This window comes from Acomys minous (assembly GCF_964271855.1).
Source record: "Acomys minous genome assembly, chromosome: 16".
Classification (NCBI taxonomy): domain Eukaryota; kingdom Metazoa; phylum Chordata; class Mammalia; order Rodentia; family Muridae; genus Acomys; species Acomys minous.
The window spans coordinates 82430936-82453649 of NC_140498.1; the positions used below are offsets into that span (position 1 = coordinate 82430936).

General features: G+C 42.5%; 1 long non-coding RNA gene across 1 annotated transcript; it reads left to right on the forward strand.

Moving 5' to 3' along the window:
• The first annotated feature begins 955 nt into the window (after positions 1–955).
• Positions 956–9744, forward strand: LOC311585989. The gene is made up of 3 exons (XR_014775421.1): positions 956–1067; positions 9533–9628; positions 9713–9744. It is a non-coding gene; the product is annotated as an uncharacterized lncRNA (long non-coding RNA).
• The last annotated feature ends 12970 nt before the right edge of the window (positions 9745–22714 follow it).

The following is a 22714-nucleotide window of genomic DNA, read 5'->3' on the forward strand; positions in this document are numbered from 1 at the left end:
ATCACACACAGTACTTATGCCACTGAAAATATTCCCTTTTAAATAGAAATATCACATTCTATGTCATGATATCCCTTTACATTTAATTTTACTCTTGTATAGTGTAAGTGCATTTGGGTGTTGTGCATTTGTGTCAGGCAATGTTTGTGGAGGTTAGAGGATGATCTGGTCAAGGTTAGCTGTCAACTTGACATGACCTAGAGTCATCTGAGAAGAGGGTTTCATTTGAGAGATTGCCCAGATAAGAATGGCTGTGAGTATGTCTGTGGGAGGTTGCCTTGAGTCTCAACTGATGCAGGAGGTTCCAGGCCACTGTGGGTGGCATCATTCCCTATGCAGATGGTCTTGTGTGGTATAAGAAACCTATCTGAGTGTAACCCTTTAAGTGAGACAGCAAATAGCACCCTCCATGGTTTCTGCTTCAAGTTCCTGGTTGAGTTCTTGCCTTAACTCCCCTTAAGTAGGCCATGACATTTACGTAAGTTGCTCTTGGCCAGAGCATTTTATCTCAGCAACAGAACAAGAACCAGAAGAGAGGGAAGCATTGAGGGGATACTACCTATCCTCTTTGCATCACTTCTTGGATTCTTTTTTAAAATATTTATTTGTTGTATATGAGTGCTTTATCTGCAGAATAGGGCATCAGACCACATTATAGATGGTTGTGAGCCACCATGTGGTTGCTGGGAATTGAACTCAGGACCTCTGGAAGAACAGGTGGTACTCCTAACCACTGAGCCATCTCTCCAGCCCCATGTCTTGGATTCTTAAGCTAGGGCGCAGGTCATCAGGCGTGTAAACACAGAGCTGTCTCGGTGGAGCAATATATTTCCTAATGGAGATCCAGTCCTGTATTTTCTCATTTCGATACCCATCAGAGAAGAGACATCGGTTTCTATGTGTATCTATTTTTCTACCTATTAATTATGCGTCTATCTTTTCCTTTCATTTCATGCCTTCCTCTGTCATTTCAATTCTGAGCCACCTGAGAGACCTGTATGTTCTGAGCCATGGCTTTGAATCTCTGAACTTTTATTATTCAAGAATAATAGTCAACGCATCAAAGGGTGAGAAACAGCGATGTAATATTTTTATCTTTCTCATTGATTTTGCCTTAAAAATTAACCTAGATTCAACTTTGAATTTTTTTCTTTGAGCTCCATGATTGCACTAAAAAAAAACCTTCTTTTTATGGTTTTATATCCACTAATACATTTTTAAAGGATTTATCTTTTATTTTGTGTGTAAGGGTGTTTCGCCTGTATATCTGTCCGTGTGTGCGTGCCTCAGTGCCACAGAAGCCAGAGGAGGTCACCAGATGCCAGACTCTGGAGCTGTAGATGGTTGTGAGCCACCCTGTGGATGCTGGGGGGATCAAGCCTAGATCCTCTGCAAGGACAAGTGCTCTCAACTTCTAAGCCATCTCTCTAGTCCCTGTGTTCACTAATTTTTAGTTTTCAAATTTAAAAGTCATAATATTTGTGTCAGTTATATAATGTGGATTTCCACTTAGGAGAATTTTAAAATAACTCTACACTACAAACCATTGTATTGGTATATATTAATAATTATATACGCAGTGCCAAGCTTCATAAGTATATCTTATTTCAAGTATATCATATACTTTGATTATATTAAATATTCTTTACCCATCTCCCCCTATTTCTGTTTTATTAATTTCTTCTCTTCTAGAGACATTCTCTGTTTAAATAGATATCCTTGATAAGGCTAATCAAAGAGGCCATATCATTTATTATGGTTCTTATAAAGGAATAGAGGACCCACGTTCAGTTCTCAGTACATAAGTTGGGTAGTTCACAACTGCTTGCAATTCCAGATCTTGGAATCAGATTCGGTGTGTGTGTGTGTGTGTGTGTGTGTGTGTGTGTGTGTGTGTGTGTGTTTTGTGTGTTCATACAATGGAGAAGAGGAATCAATACAAATGAGTGGCACTATTGAACATTGTGCCACAATAATGACACCAGTCACAAAAGACTACCTTCTGTGTCAGCCCGTTTATGTGAAATATCCAGAAAAGGCATACTGGTCACCTCCAACTGTCAATTTGGCACAGTCTAGAGTCTCTGAAAGTCTCTCTATCAAGGAAAGCCTCAATAGATGAGTTGCCTAGATCAGCTTGGCCTGTGGACATGTCTTTGGGGGGACTGTCTTGATCTTGATTGTTAATTGATATATGAGGGCCCTGCCCACTGTGACGGCTACACAGCATCACAAACGTATTAGTGCGATTTGGTTGTCTTCCTGATAGCACCGCAGCTGCCAGTACACTGTGTGGATCTTACCATTAAAAAAGGTCGGGCATTTGAACTTAACAGATGTATTTATTTACAAAGTTACCATTTCCTGCGTGCACAGTCTATAGTGCCAGTGTGAAGATCAGGAGGCAACTCGAAGGAGTTGCTTTTCTCCCCCTCCCCCCACATTGTGGGATCTGGGGATCAGGGTCAGGTCCTCTGGCCTGCGCACAAGCGCCATCTCACCAGCCCTGACTTTGGACTTTGGCCATTAGTCTTATCACTTCCCTTCATTTCAGAGTTGTGGGGTCTACCTGCATCAAGCTCTGCCCCAGCACACTGGCTGTGCTGAGAGGTTTGAACATCCACCATCAGGACCAAATGTCCTGTGATGCTGAGAAGCCTCCCGGATGTGTTGTCATAGGAGGAGGCAGCTTTCTGCACCCTCCAAGCTGAGCAGCAGAAATCCAATCTGAGCATTGCTCTGTATCAATGAAGGGAAGCAAATACAAATTTTGAGCAGGTTTTTAAAATTGCTTTGACAGCTTTTCTATTTTAGTTCAGTGACTCCAGCGACTCTGGGAGTGAAGATCTATATTTTGTTTGGATTAAATTGTTGGAGGGGTGAGCTTCTCAGCCAACAATCCTCCTGTTTTCAACAAAGGTTGGCAACGCAATGAATTTGCGTTACCTACGATTTTTCTTATATATATATATATATATATATATATATATATATATATATATATATATGCTTCGAAAATCCATGACACAATGAATGGGGGAGAGACACAGGAGAAGAAACAAAGCCTCCGTGAAAATTGCTGAGGTGCGATTCTGTGGCATTCTGTGGATTTTTAAAAACCTTTCTTTTGCTTCTGTGATTTGTCAGGTGAAATAAAAAGGTGAGCAGAGTGATGCCTGAAGATGTTTTCCTTATTTTTCTCCCATTTTCTCAGACTGCTATAGATCTCCTGCCACTCAAAGCTAGAGATAAATAACGCACTAACAGGAAAACAAAAACAGGGTATGAACGGAAAGTATTCTGTCCTCGGAACAGTTAACTCTAGACTCAGGAAAACGTGTCTAGCTTGGAGAGAAATCTCTCCGGTTTCTCGATGCTTGGCTCACAGTACAGCGCGGACCAGGAAGATGGGTTCGGGCTTGAGACTCAGCTTAATGGTGGCAAGAGAAGTCCAGGATGGAGGAAACCGAGCGGTGGGGGCTTAGCTGTAAGGATACGTACCTCCCATGGATGTTAACAAATTGAAATAGATCGCCATCCCCTCTCCCTGAAAGAGGAGGCATCTCAAGTCCTGAAGTTAATTTATAAGCAACGTTAAAAAGCAAGCTTTGGCCACTTTCTACTGGGGGTTGTAAAGCTAGCGCCGAGGTCGATATGTGCTTCCAGAGGGCCATTTTGGGGATTATTGCTGAGTGTAAAAAACACTGCCAGTAAGGATTCTGGCAGTCTTCAGCTGAAGGAAACATCAAGGATGAAAGCACCTATGTTTGTCTAGGAGATTCACTAAACTGTGATGACCTGGGTTTGGCTAATAGACACAAACCAATAATGATGGATTAAATTTAATTCTAATTTTGCCTAAGAACATGCTGATATGGGAAGTCCATGCAAGGGGCTGGTAAAATTGCACACTCGGGGGTGGGGGGTGGAGGGGAATCTCTTGAGGTGCAAAGAACGGAAGTTAGGACCTGCGAGACACAGATGAACAAGCAAACAAACCTTCACAGAACACCACTAACTTCTTGTGCACACTACTCATTTCTTCCCCAGCACTAAGTCATATTTGATTTTCAATACAATGCGGCTCATTTCGCATTGTCTTAACTAACAGCTACCACTGGGACTGGAATTTGAGTTCCTTTAAATAGATTATTGTTTGTTTTAAATTATGTGTGTGGGGGGTGGGTTGGGGTATATAAGCATGTGAGTGCAGTGCCTAGGGAGGACAGAAGAGGGCATCAGATCCCCTGGAAATGAGTTATAGATGGTTACTGGGAATCTGACCCTGGTTTTCTGCAAGAGCAGCAGCTAGTGCTCGCAGCCACTGACCTCTCTCTCCAGCCTCAGAGTTTGAGTTTTTTTAATAGTTAAAGTTTGGCCTTATTTTCAGTATATATCACTCTGTGAGTTCTGACTCAGGGTGTATGCTGAGGTAAAAATGAAGACCGTTTACCAATCCTCATGATGGTAAGGTGGAAGGGACCTGCTCTCTGTTCTCTCCTTGGAGCTGAAAAATAAACTAGAGACATTTCCTCTTCCTTCTTACATGTTTTAGCCCATGAGGCTGCTGGGGAAAGGAAACTTTGCTGAAACTTTAGAATAAGACTTCTAGTCTCTCTCTTCAAGGAGTCTTTGTGTATATCTTAGCTTCCTAGCACCACAGGCTAGGTGATATAAACACCAGCCATTTTTTTCTCAGAATTATGATGATTAGAAATCTAAGACCAGAGAGGAATGGGAGGATACAAGTGATGGGATAACAATTGAGATATAATCTGAATAAATTTGTTAAAGAAAAAAAGAAATCCAAGATCAAGGGATTGGCAGACAAAACAAAATAAACTCAAGGTAGCTATGGCTGAGTAACAACACCTGCGGTTAACTCCTGATGTACACACAACACACACTTACATACAACACAACACAGCATAAGTACATAGCACATAAACATCTACCTACATACCTACGAACACACACAACCCATGAATTATTTCAGGGACACATTGCCAACCATAATGATAATAGCAACTTTGTTTCTTGTTATACATCTGCGTGTCTTTTGTTGTTGACTCAAATCCAGAATGTCAGCAAAATACTTGGCTAACATTGCTTTCAGGTGGTCTTAATTTGTGATTTTATTCAACACCATATGCAGGCTGGATTGAACAATCCACATTAATACTTCGCTGTTCTGAAAGGTAGAAAGCCTATGATGATGGTTCCAGAAGATCCCCAGGTCTGTAGAGGGCTTACTCCTGGTTGGGTCATGGATTAGTCGCTTGTTCTCACACCATGAAGAAAAGAGAGAGAGAGAGAGAGAGAGAGAGAGAGAGAGAGAGAGAGAGAGAGAGAGAGAGAAGGAGAGATAGAGAGAGAGAGAGAGAGAGAGAGAGAGAGAGAGAGAGAGAGAGGTCTAGATTGTCTCATACATCTCCTTATTGAGACACTGACCCTATTGTCAAGGACTGGACAGTATGGTTTAAGTTCCTATCAAAATTTCCACCTACTAGGAACCAGGATTGGGTGGGTTTTCCTATGATGCTAGATGCACCTATCTGTCTCTGGGTTTTCCTACACTGAATCCGACTGTCTCTGACAACCAGAGAGACATTACAACAAGGCAGGAATTGAAGAGGGTGAATTCAATGCCCATGTTTGTGGAGAGGATGCCTATGTTTGAGATCCCTGGGAACCAGAAGTCTATAAAGTCACTGAGCGTTGGTGATGTCAGTGGCCCTCATAAAATGCTAGGGAACATAAGAATGGGGACCTGCTTGAAGGATTTCTGTGTCTTAAGCTAAAATGGCTAAAACAAGGGTCAAAAGTCCGAGCAAGTTATTAAAGGTTTGGTATGCTACACAAGATGTATACAAGATTGAGATAGTATGCGTTCAGTAATTGTAATCATTCAGGTTTGCTCACATGGTGAACACTAACTTAAATGATTTTTAGATGTTTATTTAAAAATCCTACTTAACACTTTAGACACCCACATGCCTTCCTGACCATTGTAGCAATTTGTCATTGAGCCCTCTGCAAACTTGGACATAGTATGAAGCCTAGAGGGACAGTAGAGTATTTTTGACCCTCTGTCTCACAATGGATGACACAAAGCCTCAGAGTCATGCCAAGGTCGGTGACGACCCCTTTTTGTCCTCCAAGACCCTTTATACTTTAAGAAACGAAATAAAAGCCTGTTTTGCAAAAACGTTTTCTTCGGATATGCTTTCGAGGGAGATATTTGTAACTGAACTGCACAACTTGCTGAATTTGGCCAAGGCAGCATGCCCTTTGTCTCAGCTCAGCTGGATCTCCCAGTATGGTATTGTTTGAGTTCAAGTCTTTACTCGGCAATATTTGCTGATGAGCATGAAGTGGGATGATAAAAATTAAAGTTGTGTGAAAGATTAAAGCCGCTCTGTGCTGAGAGACATCTTTTACTGCTTTCCTTCTGAGTGTTCACACATGCCATAGACCAAGCGCAAAACAAATTTAAATTAAAGTAAGAAGTCATAGGTCTGAACAAAGCAGCCATGCCCTTGGGGGGACCCTGAAGTCTTTATTATTCCAAAGATAGTTGCAGATTAACATGTTTGAATTTCTATTCTGTAGGTACACATCATGACAGCCACAGTGTTTCTTTGACTCATACGCTTAACACCTTTAGCGGGTGCCTACCTTTGCTAGCATTCTGTGTGAGGTACAGAGATAGGCATGGTGAGCTGGTCCCCTCTGACTGTGGATGAAGACGTGAGATGCAACCTGATGTCCAGAATAACGTGTGTTTATTGTTGTTATTCTTTAATCTTATTCTTCCCTTAAAAAAACTTCAAGTTGGGCAAGAGCTAAGGAGATAACTCAGTGGAGTGTTTAGCATGCGCACATGAGGACCTGAGTGCAAAGTCCAGGACTCACGTAAAAGGAGCCGTGCTCACATTTGTAGTTCAAGTACTAGGAAGTAGGGACAGGCAGATCTCAGGTAGTTGAGTCTGGCCTATTCAGGGAGCTCCAGGCCAAAGACAGCTATTGCTTTAAAGAACAAGATGGGTCTGTACAAACGTTGCTCACATGGATGTTTTCAGGGCTGACCATTTGATATTGGCTAACCAACTTTTCCCTAGTGAAAATGGTTTTTCCCACTCTCAGCATTCCTTAGTTGTCTACAGTTCTCTCTGCAGGCTTGAGTCCTCGGAGGCTTTCCCCGTCCATTTTGGCATGTCTATTGGTGTCAACAATCTTCATCTCATGTTTAGATGGCCATGTAGGTAGAAAGAAATACGTTATTAAAAAAACAAACCATAAAACAAAGTGATCAGGTCCTGAGAAATAAGAGGGGCACATACCCAACACCTATAGACATAGATGCATGCACGGAAATGTATTTTACTGAGTCAGACTACACCAAGTGGTGCTCACTCAAATATAAGTCGCTCCTCTGCTCCTCACCTTCCTGTCCCCCCAGGCCTCCTCTTAGGCTCTGCTGTTTCTCTCTACAGTTTTTCCTTTACTTTGCGTCATTAGTACTTCTTAAGTTTCCTCCGTATATCTTTAGAAAATCAAACCTGGTGCAGCTGTCTGAAATCCCAGCAGCTCAAGAGTAAGACCTCCATTTAGCCTTATAAGGGGTTGAGCATCACGCCATGTCACGGTCTCAGGAAAACCGAGGCTCAGTGGTGCCCTCTAGAGGTTGTCTCTTTTGCTGTTGTTCTCTGCTTGCTCATTGAGAAGTCTAAATTTAGGCTGGGCGTGGTGGCGCAGGCCTTTGATCCCAGCGCTTGGGAGGCAGAGGCAGGTGGATAGCTGTCAGTTCGAGGCCAGCCTGGTCTACAAAGCAAGTCTAGGACAGCCGAGGCTAGAAAGTGAAACCATGTCTCGAAAACTAGAGAGAGAGAGAGAGAGAGAGAGAGAGAGAGAGAGAGAGAGAGAGAGAGAGAGAGAGAGAGAGAGATTTAATTTAAAACAAACATGTAGCCTTAGCCTCGCATGGCAGTGCACACCTGTGATCCCAGCACTTGGGAGGCCGACGCAGGGAGATAGTGAAGTTGGGGTTATTTGGTTGGATGACATAGCGAGGCTTTGTCTCAAAAAGAACAGGGCACTAACGCTTTCGCTTTTTGATCAAAGGAACTGCGCTTCTTTGGCATTAAGGAAATGGAGATGTATGCACATGTGTGGATATGTTTTCTAGCAAACCCATAAAAACATTTGAAATGACGTAAGTATTGCAGAGTGGAAGATTAACTGATTGTTGGACGTAACATCAAACTAAAGCCAAAGCTATGGGAGGAGGAGCCTTCACTGCAAACAACACATGGAACCAGTTTGCCCTGTAGTACGTCTCTCCTCTCCCCTTTTCTTCTCCTCCTCTCCTTCTTCCTTCCTCCTTCCCTCTTTCATTCTCTCTCTTTCCCCCCTCTCTCTCCCCCTCCCTACTATTTCCTCCTCTCTCCCTCCTCATCTCCCCCATCAACCCTGGCTTCTGTAACTTGACTTGCCCTCTTGTTTCTATCACTTTTCTGTGTTCTTGTTCAGTCACCAGCTTTGCATCTCTTCACCAAGTGGGTCCTCGGCCTTGTAAGGGAGGCTGGAAGGTAAAATTCTCTTTCTGAAGACGCTTTGCCTCTTACCAAATGCCTTCTTTTCCTAGTCAAAGGCAGCGTGGCGGTGGAGTGACACCGTACCCACAGCACCCGCCTGTGTTTGCCCTCTGCACAGCTATCATTTTCTTTTCATTACAATCCTTCCTTCTCACAGCATTTTTAGGCATCTGAGGACCTGTCATTGTATCAATCACTTTGTTAATACAATTCCCATGTACAGATAGTCGAAAGACTTTTTTGTGGGAATGAGAATATCGGACAAATATCTTTTCACTCCGAACTTCACAAATTGGATTTTGAAAGCCTCAAATGGGTTGCCCATTATTTCTATGAGGATTTTAAGTCATATCTTCCATTATCATTTTTTTTAAGTACTAAAAGCACATTTGGATGCTTTTGTTTATCTCTAGCAGACCCCTCCAGCACTCCGGGGTGTCTATATTTCACTCTTGAGGACACTACACAACTCAGTCTCTCTAGTCTCTCGATGTAGTGGAGCCTGCAGAACATGCACAGATGTCTCTCCACGCTGAAGCAATGGAGAGGACCTACCTCCTCCACTGTCTTTGCCTGGGTTTTGTTGATGCGATGAAACATGACCACACAGCAAGTTGGGGAGGAAAGGGTCCATCACTGGAGGATGTCAGGACAGGAACTCAATCAGAGCTGGAGCCTGGAGGTAGGAGAGGATGCAGAGGCCATGGAGGTTGCTGCTTTCTGGCTTGCTTCACATGGCTGGCTCAGCTTGCTTTCCTATAGAACCCAGCCCCTGCCCCCTCACTGGTCACTAATTGAGAGTATACCTTGCAGCTGGATCTCATGAGGGCAGTTCCTCAACTGAAGCTTCTTCCTCTTTGTTGACTGTAGCTTGTGTCAAGTTGATACATAGAACCAGCCAGTACATCCATATTTGCTCTCTCTTCCACCAACAGGTCTTCATAGAGGAGGAATCCTATAAACAGGGCAGATGCACTTGATGCCCAGAGCCTGGGTCCCCAGTGAGTCTGAGAAGCAACCAGGACAGAGATGTAAGAGCAGGAGCCCGAGTCCCTGCAGGACTCCAGAACTGTCAGGTCTTGAGTCTTAATGCCTTAATCCCCACTTGTGTCTAGCATGGTGTGAGGCAGAAGTTGCTCAGGAGACATGGGGCTGAGCCCCGGAACTGGACTCTGGATAGCAAACGTGTGAGTTATTTCCCATTTACCTAAAAATCCTAGAAGTTTTCTGTAATGTTCAGCTTTCCTGATTCTCTTCATGCATGGCAGGATTATGTTTGAGGGGAAGAACTGGCATTTCCAGGCCTGATGAGACCCTGGGTATAGCTATGTCTGTGATCCAAGCTTCGAAAAACTATCTAAAGAAAGAAGAGAAGAAGAAAAACTGTGGTGAGACCCTTTGGGTGGGGAGGTGGGGAGGGGACATTTGGATTTATCCTGAACCTTAGCCTGAAAGTCAAAGGATGTGGGCCTATTCCCATAAGCTGATGTGTTGTGGGGGTTTGCCCCTGAATGTCTACCTTCAGAACGCCCATCATTTCAAAAACTAGTTTTAGCTGGATTGCAAAGCAGTTGCATCTGTAGATTTTGGCAAGCAAACATGTTCTAAACACTGCTGAAGACAATTAAAAGTGAACTGGTGGACATAACATGTTTGGTAATATCTGAGCACCCCTCCCATCTTTAACTCCTCCAAGACAACAAAACACGTCCGTTCCCAAGGCCATATTATTTCCTTTTTCAAAACCCAATTAGTGCTGCACCTATGCACATGGATGTGGGATCATCCAGGGAGCATGAGCAACCGACCAAAAGAAATAAGTAAATTGCTTCTCCTGCATTGAAAGGATCCCCACCACCACCACCACCTTCCCTGCTCTCCCCCCCTCCCCCCCCCTGGAGGGTTCACACATATCCAAGTGGCTCATATGTTTAATCTCAGCAAGGATGACCTGCCTCATTGATGCCCAGCCCCAGAATTTGGTTTCCTATGAACGGACACAGCAAAACTGAATGAAAACATCTGGGGATGAATCAAATCAAAACATCGTATTGAAAACTTAAAATATTTACAGTGCCTTTGCTTTTGAAAGAGGTATTGTGAAAAAAAGAGTATGGTTTAGGAGAGGGCATTCGAATTTCACAAATCTAAGAATTTTTGAGGCTTCTTATAGGTTGAGAAAAGGTGTGTGTGTGTGTGTGTGTGTGTGTGTGTGTGTGTGTTTGTTTGTGTGTGTGTGTGCTTTTTTAATTGACTCACTTGGAAACACCAACTGGGTCATTTTTGGGTAAAGTCCAAGTTGAAGAACTGACAGACTACAGAAATGACACAGCTTGGGGAGGCAAAAGCCTAGAAACTGTATGGCTCACTTGGGATTGAAATCATAGCTTCATGCTTGACAACAGCTCTACAGACAAAACTGTGTCCCCATGCCTCAATGACAACATCCTTATGGTTTTTTTTTCCTTTCATTAAAAGTCCACGAATGCATTACTAAGCCACCCATTTTCAAAAATAGTTTCCCTGTGCTAGCTTTGGAAAAATCTCCTGAGTTCTCTGTGTAGGGTCTCATGTGCAAAATAACAAATATTTCCATTGTCTGTAAGGAGTCTCCTTAGAGGGAAGATATCATGTAAGTCATTATCTGTGGAAAGACCTAACTGCACTAAGTAATCATTTCCCTGCTCCAAAGTCCCTGCACAAATTAGATTGCAAGTATTCTTTTTAAATTAGCTGCCACGGGGCTGCAAAGATGACTAAGCACTCAGGAACCTATACCATTCTGGGTTCTAGAAGAACCCAGCTCCTTCTGAGTACATACTCAGGCTGAACAGCTCACAAACACCTGTAAGTCCTGCTCCAGGGAATCCAACTCCCTCTTCTGGCCTCTGAGGGCAGTGCACTCATATGCAAATACACACATAAACACAATCATAAAAAATCTTTAAAACCATTAAACAAATAAATGAGCTTCCATGATGGGGTGTTATGAAGACAAAAGGGAACAATATTGTGTTTCTAGAATTGTTAAAGTTCAGTGGTTTTGTATAGTAAAAGTGTAAATCTGTGAGTTCCTAACTTCACAAAAGACTATTACAAGGGAGTTCAGCCTACAGAGCCTCCTAGTCTTATGCAGAGACTGCAGGACAAAGCTCTGTGTATGGTCATGCCCAGCCCACCTTGCTGCATTGGCCGCTCCTCTGTGTCCAGTAGGACTGCAATGACCATTGTTGAACATCGAAGACCCAACTCACTTGTCCTGAAATCAGGTCATGCAAATCCTTCAAATCTCCCTGCGCAGTTCACTTTAACTGTCTGCCTGACACAGTTTAGAGCCATCTGAGAGGAGAGCCGTAATGGAGGATTTAACTGGATTAGATCAGCCTGTGGGTAAGTCTGTGTGTGTGTGTGGTAGGGGGGCCATTCTCAATTATTCATTGATGTGGGCGGATTCATCCCACTGTGGGTGGTACCATTACTAGGCAAGTAGGTTCCAGCTGTAAAAGAAATTGATTAACTGTGCAAACCAGCAAACAGCACAGGAACCTCCATGGTCCCTGACTCAGGTTCTTTCTTGACTTGACTTTCATGACTTCCCTCACTAAGGGACTGTTACTTGTGAGTCAAAATAAACCCTGTGTTTTGTCACAGCAAAAATGAAGAAATCAGAACAGTCAACCTTTGCTTTATTTTGCCCTTATTTTTAGTTGATAAATAATTTTACATGTTTATGAAGTATTATGTAACATTTCTTTGTAGCTTAATGTGTAGATGGACATATGCATTATGTATATCATATATACATGCCTGTACATATAATATCTGGGTATATAATAAGTTTTCATTACAGGAGTCTTGGGCCACCGGTCTGACTCTGGAGGAGGGGGTTCCCAATAATTCAAGTCCAGCAAACGGAGAGCACAACACTGAAAATCTGTGAAGAATCTTTGATCAGAACGGGAAAGAGGTGGAGACACAAAACTTTAGCCATCCCGTAGGAGCTGTGAGTTCCCAGATCCTATAAAGAAGAAATAGAAGGGGTTTGCGTACATGGGAGCGGGAGGGGGGTTGTGCAATTAATTAAGTCTTGATCAGATTGCTGTGTGGTGATGATCATTATCTTAAGATTGATCCAGGAAAGTTTGTCAGGGTGAGAACAATGGTGTCTTCTGAGGCAGTCTAGACTCTTGTCACAAGATGTTTATGGATCAGACGCACCATTCTGGGAATCCAAGGTGACTCTGGGAGGAGAAGAGATGACTAGGAAGCACAGGCAGGGACACTTTTAGTCACTCTTAGGCATCTACGTACCTCTCACCCGCATTTGCTTCTGGTTTTCCAGAGGTTGGAGAGATGGGAGATTTGGGTCAAAGGTCACTAAAAGTCCCTTAAACAAAAGAAATAAGCATTTAGGTCAGTCACAAAGCATGCTGGGTAACGTCGCTAAGGATGCATATTTCCTCTTTGTCACTTGCTTCCTGGATCTTTTGTGTTTTTGTACTTGTTCCCAGAACTTTCTGTCTTGTGCCTTGCCTCAGCTTGTGCCTACGTAACCCACACCCTCTGCCTGTAAGCTTTCTCAATTAAAAGACTTTAGTCCTCTAACAACAATTTGCTACAACACCGGATATTTTCATCGACTCACAAATGTTTGTTGAATGAACAACTGAAGGTAAAGCAGGAGCCACCTCTGGCAATTCATTTTTTCCCTCACTTGAAGCTTGAGGGATTAAGGAATGGTGCACACAGGTGTACCTAGGATTTAAGAGGTTTTAAAACTGTCTATTGATGGGCTGGCGAGATGGCTCCACAGGTTAGAACATTTGTTGCTCTTGCAGAGGATCCGAGTTCAATTCCCAGCACCCACATAGTGGCTCACAACCTTCTGTAAGTCCAGTTTCAGGGGATCTCACACCCTTTTGGTGCCTCCATGGGTATCAGGAACATGCATGGTACACATACATACATACATACGTGTGTGTGTGTGTGTGTGTGTGTGTGTGTGTGTAGTGCAAGTGAGTAAATCTTTTTTAAAAAATTTGTGTCTTTGGCTTTCCCCTGGGGCTGCATGTCGTAGACCCTATTTCTTTGTCATGTGACTTCCCTTTTCTCTTCTTTAGGATATTCTTTTATCTTCTCCATCTAAGCAAGTATATGCAGGCCTACAGTGTCAGTCCTCTGGAGGGAGACTCCTCAAGATCTGCTGCCCATTGCCATTTTGTTTTAAACAGCACACTAGGAAGTCACTGTTTCAGAAACATGTTCACCGTGCCAGGAGCATGCTCCCCACAGGCCTCCCACACTTCCTGCTGGTTTGGTTTTGTTGTTGTGTTCTCATCTTTGATTTTTGTCTTTGTGCAGGACTTGACTTTGGTAACCATTATCACATTTTAAAACCTTTAGTGTTTGTTATAACACAATGAAGGCATAATTACAGAGTGTCTTAATTTCATCTGGTTGCATCTATCCAAATTTCCCTAAGTAAACACAACCCTTTTGTTTTCTTCATAATGGACTGAAGCTGAGTTAGGACTCTACTGTTCTTTCTTGCAGAATGTCCATTTTCAACACAATTGATTTCTGCATAAAACAAAGCCCTAAAAATACTGGGAAAGTCCCAGGCATGACTCCTAGATCTTGTGTTTGTGTTTTTGTTGCCTGACACATTGGGCTCAAAGTCCAAGCTGGAAAGAGTGGGTAATATTTTGTTATACACCATAAGTTCAGACTTTGCAATAAAGAATAGCAGCGTGGAAACTTTCATTTCCTCCTTTTTCATTTGTAGACTACCATGTTTTCTAAGATGATAGACCAGGAAGCCCATGACTCACATTTATGAAGTCTATACACCAGGAAGTAGTGGTGTACACCTTTAATCCCAATACTTGGGAGACAAAAGCAAGTGAATTTCTGTGAGTTCAAGGCCAGCCTGGTCTACATAGTGAGTTCTAGGACAGCCAAGTCTACAGAGTGAAACCCTGTCTCATCCCCCACCCCACCCCAACCCCAGAATGTATCTATGCAAGTCCTTTTGTCTTGAGATCAGCTAGCAAATCTTTTAAAGAGTTTGCTTATTTGTTTATTTAGTGAGTGTTCCATCTGCATGTACACCTGCAGGCCAGAAGAGGGCGTCAGATCCCAATATAGATGGTTGTGAGACACCATGGAATTGCTGGGAACTGAACTCAGGACCTCTGGATGAGCAGACAGTGCTCTTAAATGTTGAGCCATTTCTCCAGGCCCCAACTGGCAATTTATCCTAAGCTTTTTATATCTACCTGTAGTAGTAGTAAAACTTGACTACACAGCTTCAGGGGCTTCGTTCTCCAAGGGTTGATCATCCTAGGCACCGTCCTACTATGTCTGCTGCAAATGTTTCATATAATCTTTGAAAAGCTGGAGTTGGGTCTCTTTGCCTTCTGTATCCATAGTGAGGTCCACCATATGCAGGTAGACATTTAAAAAGAATGAAGGACAAGAGAAAGTTGAGCAACAGCCTTGAGCTCGTTGGCACAGGAGACACCAACATCTCAGGCTCTAAGTTCAACAATTAATAAATGAGGCCTCATGAAACTGAAAAGCTTCTGTAAGGCAAAGGGCACTGTTAACATAACTAAAAAAAAAAATTAAACAACAACACACAAAATAACCCAATTTTTAAAAAATGGGGCACAGAACTAAACAGAGAATTCTCCGCAGAGGAATCTCGAATGGCCGAGAAGCACTTAAAGAAATGTTCAGTGTCCTTAGTCATCAGGGAAATGCAAATCAAAATGACTCTGAGATTCCATCTTACACCTGTTGGAATGGGTAAGATGAAAAACTCAAGCGACAGCATGTGCTGGCAAGGCCGTGGAGAAAGGGTACTGTTCCTCCATTGCTGGTAGGAGTGCAAACTTGTATAACTACTTTGGAAATCAATCTGGTGCTTTCTCTGAAAATTTGGAATAGTTCTATCTCAAGACCCAGCTATACCACTTCCTGGGCGTAACCCCGAAAGATGCTCCACGATACAACAAAGACATTTGCTCAGCTGTGTTCCTAGCAGTCTTATTCGTAATAGCCAGAATCTGGGAACAACCTAGATAAAGAAACTGTGGTACATTTACACAACGGAATACTACTCGGCTATTACAAAACAAGGAAATCAGGAAATCTGCAGGCAAATGAATGCAACTAGAAAAGATCACCCTGAGTGAGGTACCCCAGACCTAGAAAGACATACATGCTTGGTAAGAAAGCTGAGAGTCCCAACCTGGAGACTATGTAGTGATAACAATTTCTTCAATGTGACTTATTTTTAGAAATACGTTCATTCGAATTATTAAAGGACTGAAAGAAATCACTCTTTCCATTAAGTCTCATGACTCTCCTATTGCTACCACCTCCATGTCCGGTCATCTAGTCGGCGATATCAATCCTGCTTGACTGACAGCTCTGTCTGCTGTCTACTCTTCTCCCAATCAGGGATTTGCAAACATCCACCTGGGCTCAGAGCATCTCTCTAAGAAAGCCTATATATTCCTAGAGGAGGTAACGTCTCTTTGCTTTGTAGTTTTCCAGTTTTACAAGACATTTTTTTCCTGCATTAGCTACTATCTGCTGCCATCTTGCACTGTTTCAATTTTGAAAAAAAAATTAATCTTGTTTTTACAAGTAAAAAGAATTTAGATGATAATGATAGCTCAGGGCCCAGCAGAGGAAAACTACCATGACTCCACAATGTGAAATCACGATCCATCTTTACTTGTAATTTTCCACAACTCATCTATTTAGTCATATTATTTCCTTTTTTTTTTTTTAAAAAAAAGGAAGTGCATTAATTATTTTTTGCTCATTTGCTTTTCTGGTAGATGATACTTATGTTTATGAGTAAAACTTCCTGGGAGAGAGGCAAAGAAGAAGGCGGGCAAGCTTGAACGTTAAGCAGTTTTGTCAAAAAAAAAAAAAAAAGCCGCTGTGAGTGATGAAAACCGGAGGGGGCAGATGTTAACTGGAATCCACTGCAGCCATCTGCTTGCGCCTTTCAGAAGATGATTTCTGTGAGATGTGAGTCAGTCTGTTTGGATAAAGGGCTGCAGCCATCTCATTTGCGGTGGTGAGGTGTGAGCAACAGTGTCCCTGGCTGCTCACCTGGCTTTGTCCACAGCCTCATGTGAGCTGCAAGGGGTCATCTGCAGGGAGGTGAGCTTTTGGGGTTCAAAGTAAGTTGAAGAATCCTGAGAACCTGTGTGCTGATGGAATATTGTTTTCGGTGCAGGATTGCTCATGGGATGTTGATTTTTCAGAGGGATTACAGAGCAGCAGATGAAACAGAAGTGAAGAGGGCCCCGCTTACCACGTCAATTGAGGGGGGGGGCGGCTAACAGGAAAATAGAGCTCCTGGCTTTGTTTGCAGTCTTTGTTTTTTAGTCGATTTATTTTTATTTTATCTGTATGGTGTTTTTACCTGGATACATGACTGTGCATAGAACCAGAGGCCTGAGACGGTGTCGGATCCCCTAGAACTGGAGTTATAGGTGTTTTTGAGCCATTGTGAGGGTCTTGGGAATCGAACTTAGGAGGACATATGCTTGGGCAACAAGTGCCTTGACCTGCCAAGCTATCTCACCAGCGCAGTTCTGCCATTTCGATACTATTATAGAAATGCTGTTTGTGTTGTCCTTTGGTAACAGAGGACCCATCAAGGTGTGTATGCACAATGAACATATTTTGTACGCACTCAGAAGAGGTCATCGATACACGACTAAAGGTTTTCCTCTTGGATCATAAGAGCTTAGTGATTTTAAACGTCTTGGTGAATCTGGATTATTCAATGTTCTCTTTAACAAATGTGCATTTACATGTTAAAATATACCAAAGTGGATGGGGGTGGGGGGTGGAAATCAAGTATGGCTCAACTCTACACAAAGAACTCCAAGGCAACTAAAAAAATGCTGAAGGCAGGAGAAATAGTCTTCCCCAGGGAAAAGCACCTTAATTGGCTATCCAGTTTCAAATGGTCAGCCCTGAAAACATACATATAAGTAACATTACATGGACTGATCAGGTTGTATCTGTGCATTTAGGAATATATATATAAGCCGGGCGTGGTGGTGCACACCTTTAATCCCAGCACTCGGGAGGCAGAGGCAGGCGGATCGCTGTGAGTTCGAGGCCAGCCTGGTCTACAAAGCGAGTCCAGGACAGCCAAGGCTACACAGAGAAACCCTGTCTCAAAAAAATAAAAAACAAACAAACAAACAAAAAATAGGAATATATATATACACACACACAAATATATTCATGTATATATGTATGTATGTACATACAAATAGGTATATAACAATAATTAATGAAAAAGAGGCTATGAATTTGAAGGTAAGCAATAAGGGGTATATGGGAAGGTTTAGAGGGAGGAAAGAGAAGAAAGAAATGAGGTAGTTATAATCTCCAAAATTAAATAAATAAAGATTTTTTTAAAAAAATGAAAGCACTTGAGGAGTGGAAACAGCCTACATGTCAGATGATTACTTAGTTAATCAACAGATTACTGGGTAAAAAAAAAAATGCAATAAAGACACACAAAGGATCGTTATGCAGCCATAAAGATGAAGCTATGACATTTTCAGAAAGTGGAAAGAACTTTAGATCGGTATGTTAGACAAAATAGTCCAGACTCAGACAGACAAATGCAGCACATGTTCCTTTATACTGAGGTTTTAGACGTGTGTGTGTGTGTGTGTGTGTGTGTGTGTGTGTGTGTGTGTGTGTGTAAGAGGGCATCAAGAGGACATAATAGAACATGTGTGACACTAGAGTAACAGCATTCTTTGGGGGCATGGGAAGAGAGCCAGCAAGAAGGGAAACAGGGCAAAGGAAGGTAGGCAGCGGGAGAAGGCTTAGAATGAGGTACAATGGTGCATATGTAATAACATGTCATCATAAAATCCATCATCTTGTATGTGTTCTAGCTTCCTTTCTGTTGCTGTGATAAAAAAAAACAAAACACTATGACCAAAAGCCACTGAGAGGAGGAAAGGGTTTGTTTTGCTTACACTTGCAGGACACTGTCCATCCCTGAGGGGAGGAAGGGAAGGAAACTCCAGCAGAAGCCACGGAGGAGGATGCTTGCTGCCTCACTCGCAGCTCACGCTCAGATAGCTTTCTTATATAGGCCAGGACCACCTGCTTAGGGAGGCGCTGCCCACAGCTGTGTCAGTTATCCATTCAGACAAACCACCAGAGACGTGGACACAGGCTAACGTGATGTAGGCAATTTCTCCACGAAGGCCTTCTTCCTCTCGGATGAGTCTAGTCTATGTCAAGTAGAGAATTAAAGCAGATTGGACAGTAGAGCAGCTTAAAAACTGAGGGACTGTAGAGATGGCTCCCTGAGTAAGAGCACTGCTTACTCTTTTAGAGGACCCAGGTTCCGTTGTCACTACCCACATGGTGGCTCACATTCATCTGTGACTCCACTTCTAGGAGAGTTGACTCCCTCTTCTGGCTGCCACAGGTACTGCATGAGTATGGTGTACAGACAAATACATAGGCAAAACACCCAAACACATAAAGTAAAAACAGGTTGGGATAGGTGTGGTGGTGGGGTCCTTCAACCATAGGGCTTGGGAGGCAGAAGCAGATGGATCTCTGTGAGTTAAAAAAAAATCAGCCTGGTTTGCATAATGAGTTCCAGGGGTACATTGAGAACCATTGTTTCAGAAAAGAGGGGGGAGGGGGAAAGAAGAAGAGGAAGAAGAAGAGGAAGAGGAAGGAGAAGAGGAGGAGGAGAGAAGAGAAGAGAGAAGAGAGATGGGAGAAGAGAAGAGAGAAGAGAGAACCTATTTAAAGCAGAGGTGAAGTCCCGGACAGTGCACTCCACACCCCATCACCACATCACGTGTATGAGGTTCCGTGTAAGCCAGGCCTGCACTTACAAGGAAGCAGCCTTCTTCCGTTCCCGGCATCACCTCGTGTCATGACATCACTCCTTTTTCTGCTCTGAAAAGTTTCAGCTCCATGAATCACCGGGCCAGATCCGCATCTGTGGCAAGGATGTCTCTGAATGAGTCTGATGATTATTTCCTGATGCGCTCATCAGAGATCCTGCTATTCGTGTCACCAAACGAGCTTACTGAAACTGCATCTCACGGGGACAACGCCCACGTCACATCTGACTCAGCCATGATGAACGGATGTAGAAAATTAGCGACTCCACGGCGCATCCACTTTGCATGTCATTTGGGGGATATATTGGGCACAATTGTCAAGCTTACAATAGTGGCTATATGCCCGGTTCAGAGAGCCACTGTGAAATAGGGTCTGCCATGAAATGATCAGACAGCATCTGGAAAATGCCAGTGAGCAGATAATGACATCATGCTCCCGGTCGGCTTGTTCTCATTAACAAAGAAAAGCCCCTCTTCCGACCCGAGCGCTTTCTGGATTCTTCATTATTACCCCCCTATGCAAGAAATCTTCAAATAAATCTATGCCTGCACTTCAAAAGTAAGCTTTATTTTGAAAAAAAAAAAAAAAGAACCTAGTCATAAAACTAAAAACAAAACAAAACTTCCCTGTCCATTAATGGAGAGATATAATTATATATTGTTTATTAGAAAGTGGATTTTTATTGGTTTTATTAATTAATTAATTCTTTTTAGCTTCTTAATCATTACTAGAAAGGAAGATAACACTAACACAAAAACTCAAGTGAATTAAGAAAATCATTAAACTTCATGTGCTCTTTTTTTCTCCTCTAGGACAAGGGTGGCTAAAAGTATTTTCTTTCCATATTAATTAAACTTTCTTAAATCTTTTTGATATTCACCACTACGACACCCCAATTTTCTTTGTTGTTACCGAGCAGTGAGAAACTAAATCGGGTTTTAAATCACCTCAAAGCTATCATGTGGCCAGCCTTAGATTAGCAGTGTCGCAACCAAGAGTGGTCTATCAAGACTGGCCTATTCTAGGGACTATTAAGAGTGCATACTGGGATGTTCTCCCCTCTTACCCACTTTCCTGGTGGTACAGTTTTTCATGGGGGCGTATACCTTGGACTAGTGTCTCGATATAAGTGAGTATATACCATTTAGCTCTTTTTGCTTTTGTGTGAACTCACTCATATGCCTGGGGGCACTCAGAGGAAGGATAATAGGTGACCAAGGAGAGACTTGATACCCTATGAGCATATACAGGGGGAAGAGGTCCCCCTCAGACACAGATATAGGGGAGAGGAGTAGGGGGAAAGTGGGAAGAAGGGAGGAATGAGAGGATACAAGGGATGGGCTAACAACTGAGATGTAATATGAATAAATTAATAAAAAAACTGAAAAAAAGAGTGCATACTGTTTGCTCTCCCTGTTTCCTGTTTATGGTTGAGATCTGAGCCCTTAGCTTCTTGTTCCTGGTGACATGCATCCCGTTAAGGTTAACTTCTGTCTCTCTGGGACCATAAGCCCAGTTCCATGGTCTTTTTTTTTCCCCCCTGTAAGTTGCTTTTGGTCATGTTGCCTTATCACATGAACACAAAGTAACTAATACACGATCTTCTTAATTTTGAAATATCTAATTCATGGTGGTTAAGCACAGTCACTCTGCTGCATAACAAACCGTGAACCTGCTGTCCCTGCTGCAAGTTCCGAGACACTCAGCAGCCTTTCCATGAACCTCCCTTCCTCATGCTGCGCACTGGTACATCTTTATCCCTGTTTTCCTTGAGGAACACCAAGGTTGCTTCTTGATCTTAGCATTTGTCAATAAGTGGGTCAATGAACAGGCAGTGAAGATGTCTCTCCAGCACACTAACTTCCATTTTTTTTCTAGGCATAGACTGGATAGAGGATCACTGGTCATAGCGGTACCTGTATATTTTTTATTTTTCCATTACAGTTGTTCTAATTGCATTGCACAATAGTATATGAAAAGTTCCATTCCCTCCTCCCCACTATTTCCTTTTGATGATATTCATTCTAGCTGGGGTAAGCTGATGTTGGTCATGGATGAGACTTGCCTGTTTCACCAGAGTGAGAGAAGGTGGCAGTCTCAGACAAATTTAATGCATTGTATTCAGTTCAAAACACTTTACAATTTCTGGAATGTTCTGCCTTGAGTTTTTTTTCTTTCTTTCCAAATGTCTAGAGCTATTCACCAACCTATCAATGGCTGAATTCTGATTTAACCCTGTTTTATTATTTGAATTGGCCCTTTAGAAGAGTATCTGTGGTGTATTCCGTAAAGACCGCTTAAACCACTTGCTGCTGTTACTCAAACATCTGTATGCCGACTTCTCATTCTCTTGGTGCCAGTCACGGACAGAATCATGCTTTGCATTCTTCAGTCAGATTATCGAGAGGCCACCACACTAAGGCTCTGGTGGGGCAGCGGTGATGACTCCATAAAGTCCTTTCATAATGAAAGCCAATAACTAGACCCAAATCTCCAAATCTGGCTGTTCTATCTTCATTTTCTTCCTAACTGACCACCAGGCTGAACTGAATGAAAGATCGCATTATTTATCATTAGATTATGGGGCCGTTTTAGGTTACTGATCTTAATTAGGCGACCTGACAGGAGGAACGATTTTACTTCCCCAACCATATACAATTATTTAATTTGATTTTTATCTATGAGATCTATAATCATAGGCTTTGTGGGTAATTATCTGTTAAGAGGGGGGAAATGGTTTCCCAACTCATCGCTAAGTTGCAAAATTCTCATTTATTAACAATCATTCATATTAATAATAATTACCAAATTAAACATGCCAGCTCTTAACTGATAATGCTCTGCTGTAAAGAAATATTGCTTCCCAGAACAAAGAGTACAGTGGAATCCATAAAATGGACCCATAGATTCTAATTTTATCCTGGTTCTGAAGGTCATCTTTTGTTCTGTCTGAGATGCCCATGGTATACAGAGTATGTTCCTGTATCAGCTTTATTATTATCACCCATCTCATCCCATGCTAGGTGAAACTTTCATTTGTAAAACCCTATCACACACACACACACACACACACACACACACACACTTTTTTAAGCGCATCTCAGCCATCTATTTTCCATCAGAGGGCTCATCGACCTAAGTCTCTTTAACCTGCCTCAGCTCACTTAATGGAAGGTGTGCTTCCC